Genomic DNA, 3,893 nt, shown 5'->3' on the forward strand with positions numbered 1-3,893 from the left:
AGGCCTAGGCGTAATTTGCGGGTGGGACGGGTGGGACATGTCCCCACCACTTTTTGCCAGGGTCGATATTGTCTACCACTTTTTGAAAGTAATTGAAAAATATATTGCGGAAGGTATGTATTAAAGGAAAAACAAGATCAACAAATCATTCTTCATAATCTAATTAGGGTGATAAAAACAACAAAAAAACAGCAACAACATTTGACTCCTTACGCATGCATAACTCGTGCAGTGCAATAACGACGTGATTTGCAGCTGTCGCACTTTTTGTAATGTCATTAGGCTATAGCATTTTAACAGAGAGCTTCCTTGTGCTAAGTAGGCCTGCCCTCTACTAAAGATTTTTCTAGTCAACTAGTCGCACGTTATATTAAATTGATTAATATAATAACATATTAACCATACTTCAATATAGGCTATAGGCAGACGTACACTCTTAAAAAAAGGGTTCCTTGAAGTTCTATATAGAACCCTGGGGTTCTGTACTTGGCCAATAGAACCTTTTACCAAAAAAAATGGTTCTATGTAGAACCCTTGGAGAGCAAAGAACCTTTTTTATTAAAATGGTTCTATAATTCATGTTTTATGACTGAAGTGTAAACTAAAGATTACACAGTAATTATAAGCATATACAAAACATTCACAAAGCTTTTTGAGTCAAGATACAGGAGAATGACTGCTGTAGTCTAAAACAAGAGAGTCAACAAATATTATCTTGATTTGATCTTTTTTTTATGCAAGTTTGTACATTAGTTTGTACATTAGCATGAAACTTATATTTCCTAATACATTATAGTTTGCCTTTTTGATCATTTTGTGAAATAAATAAACTAACCAGGTGTTTTCTTTATTTTGTACCTGAACATGTATAAATGTTCATTTTGTGATGTTGGGAAGTTTCAACTCACGAAGTATCTCATCTCACCTGCAAGTGCAACATTAACATTAACACCAAGCAGATTCAAGTGTTACCTGTAACATTGAGAGATATTTTATATCACAGAATGCAGTCTTCTAGGTATATATATTGTACTTCTGTGGTATGTCTCTCTCTTATTTATCAATTATTTCTTCTTTGGAATATTAACTTTTTTTATTATTATTATTTCTTACAGAGCAGCGAATTGATGGGGAGACTCTGCTGGGTCTCACAGAAAGGATGGTGGAAAGACTTTTCTTGTAATGAAACATCTGGTGACATTTATAAAGGAGCTTAATTTTAAAAAGTGTTGTTAAATATTGAACATTGCTGTTAAATATAAAACAAATTTATGCCAGCTAAGCTTAAAATCCTTATCTTAATTTATATTTTATTTTTCTTTAAACAGCCTGGAAACTGACGAGCCTCCGATATCTTGTACTCAGTATGTATCATAGTTTTGAAGTCCAAACTGAATGTATTGTGGCAAGTAAAATGAATATCCTGTATAAAAGACTTCAACATTGTATTCATGTTTACAGACAAGAACCCTGTGACTCATTTGTTGCCCATCCTTGGCCAGAAGTATACAACCTGCCTGTCTTTCCCCCTGAATTGCAAAATTGTTGTTTGACAGCATCACCAGGCACACCTGGTACAGTATTGTATTTCATTGTATTTTATAATAGTTAAATGTCAAACAGGTTGGGACTTAGTCAACAACAAAAGGCAAGTTCGGTTCAATAAATTGTATGTCGAAGGCAAGTTAAATTTGTCTTAAAATGAAACGCAAAATGTAGAATGAGAATCATTGGATATAATGTCATATAATGATTCTGTTTGTTCACTGGAGGTATTTGGTTTAGTTTTCCTTCAGTTTTTAAGATTGATTTTTCAAACTTAAATATTCTGTGACTGATTCATATTTACGTACTGCACAATGCTGTCTTCCTACCTCAGATTGTGTTGGACCTGGAAGTCCTGGTGAGGATGAGACAAGTTTCTGGGAACACATTAATGCCATCACCCTGGAGTTGCGTAAAAGCAACCCCAGTTACTCTGAGGTCAAGAACCAATGAAGCACACTCTTTTCCAAAGAGTACAGATTATGGAGAGGCCTGCAGCTGAAGTAATGGAGCAGTTTCCTTTTCTTGGAGTGCCACAACTTGTGAGTAAACACTGTTACATTTTGTGCCAGGCAAGATAAGAAAATCAGTGTATATTGTATTTCTGTGAATTCTTATAGCTCATTTGGAAGAGCAATGCGTTAACAATGCAAAAGGGTATACCAGGGAACACATACTGATAAATGTATATATTGAACGCAATGTAGTAAGTCCCGTTGGATAAAAGCGTCGAAGTATTTTATTTTATATAACGTTCTTTTATATATTTATATATATTTTTTAATATATATATATATATATATATATATATATATACAGTCTATTTTCTTTTCAATGTGCAATACCCGGTTACCATTAAGCACACAATGATTTTTATAAAAAAATATATGCTTAAACTTAGATGTTGCCATGACACAAAAACAACAATACCTGTACTAAAATGTAAAGTCAACTTGTGTAAATTGTAGTGCCATTTAGTAGATGTTTTAATTGTTCATGTATTGTTTTTATCTGCATTGATTTGTTTTTCCTCATTTCAGAGATACATGTATAAGTTAAGTACTGTATACGTACATACAGTACTTAAACAAGCTTATGTATGTTTATTAAAAAGTGAAAATGCTGGCGTGAAATAATTAAAACTAAATGGTTGAATGTAATTACACATTTTAAATGTAAAATAATTTAAAGTTTTGCAGTCTAATACAGAATATACAGAGGTGCAATTTTAAATATGACACTATTTTTGTATAATAAATTGAATAAATGTATAATAAATTGAATAAATTTAAACTTTTTGAATTTTCTGGATTGGTTATATTTTCTTATTAAATAATAAAGAACCCTTAAATGGTTCTAAAAAGAACCATCTAACTTGGATTCAAAGAACCATTTGGGGTTCTTTTTAATGAACCCATTAAAATGGTTCTATATAGAATATAGAATTCTATATAGAACCATTTTGGGGTTCCATATATGAAGCGGGTGATAGAACCATTTCTGGTTCTAAATAGAACCATTTCTTTTAAGAGTGTACGCTAGAGACTATTCCGCGCTCAAGCTCGCGCAAAAAGCAATTGCCTCAAAGCACCAGCAAAGTGATTATGAACGTGTCGGGGGAAAAGAAGACATTTTAATTATTTTGTAATAAACTAGTGCAGTGTCGGGTGCAAAGATGAGGTTGCCGAATGCCGACGCTGACTCGCCATCTCCACATGGACGTACCTTTGATAGAAATGCACCTTTTCATACGGACTACAAAATTAAAGAATATTACAAAATCGAGTAGGCGAGTTTTCCTTATATTTATTTTATTATTCATATAAAAATTATAATAACCTATTTTGGTTATATTTACTATTGCAGAAGGTGCGCTCAGCAAAAATGACGCGAATATTGATGGTTTTCACGCTTAAGTAAAGTAAAAGACCCCTTCTTAAACCAGAGAAGGTGAACATGTTGGTATTCTTGTGAGGGGGAAAAAACGTCTCAGGTTACTTATGTAAACATGGTTCCCTGAGTAGGGAACGAGACACTGCGTCCTCTAGGGGTCGCTATGGGGAACGCCTCGTCGTGACCCGTGTCTGAAGCATACATTGAAAAAACACCAACTCGTTGGCCGGCGACTGGCTTACTTATCGTCTGGACATATATCGACGAGTGAAGCACTGCAAGTCGAGCACCCGGTTTCTGAACCCAGCAGAGAGGGGTGCCCATCGAAGACCTACCCTAGAAAGGGACAGAAACACACAGGTCCCGGGAAACACTGCAAAGAAACTAGCAGAAGGGTTATACACACAACCTCCAGTCTCATTAGATACACATATATATTCATATATACATATACA

The 3,893-nt window shown here is 34.3% G+C and overlaps 1 long non-coding RNA gene across 1 annotated transcript; it reads left to right on the forward strand.

Moving 5' to 3' along the window:
* The first annotated feature begins 978 nt into the window (after positions 1–978).
* LOC107599974 (uncharacterized) lies at positions 979–1,546 on the forward strand. Its single transcript, XR_001610720.1, has 3 exons — positions 979–1,179; positions 1,329–1,364; positions 1,462–1,546. It is a non-coding gene; the product is annotated as an uncharacterized lncRNA (long non-coding RNA).
* Positions 1,547–3,893: the final 2,347 nt, after the last annotated feature.

Source organism: Sinocyclocheilus grahami, unplaced genomic scaffold (genome assembly GCF_001515645.1).
Source record: "Sinocyclocheilus grahami isolate Dianchi unplaced genomic scaffold, SAMN03320097.WGS_v1.1 scaffold275.1, whole genome shotgun sequence".
Lineage (NCBI taxonomy): Eukaryota > Metazoa > Chordata > Actinopteri > Cypriniformes > Cyprinidae > Sinocyclocheilus > Sinocyclocheilus grahami.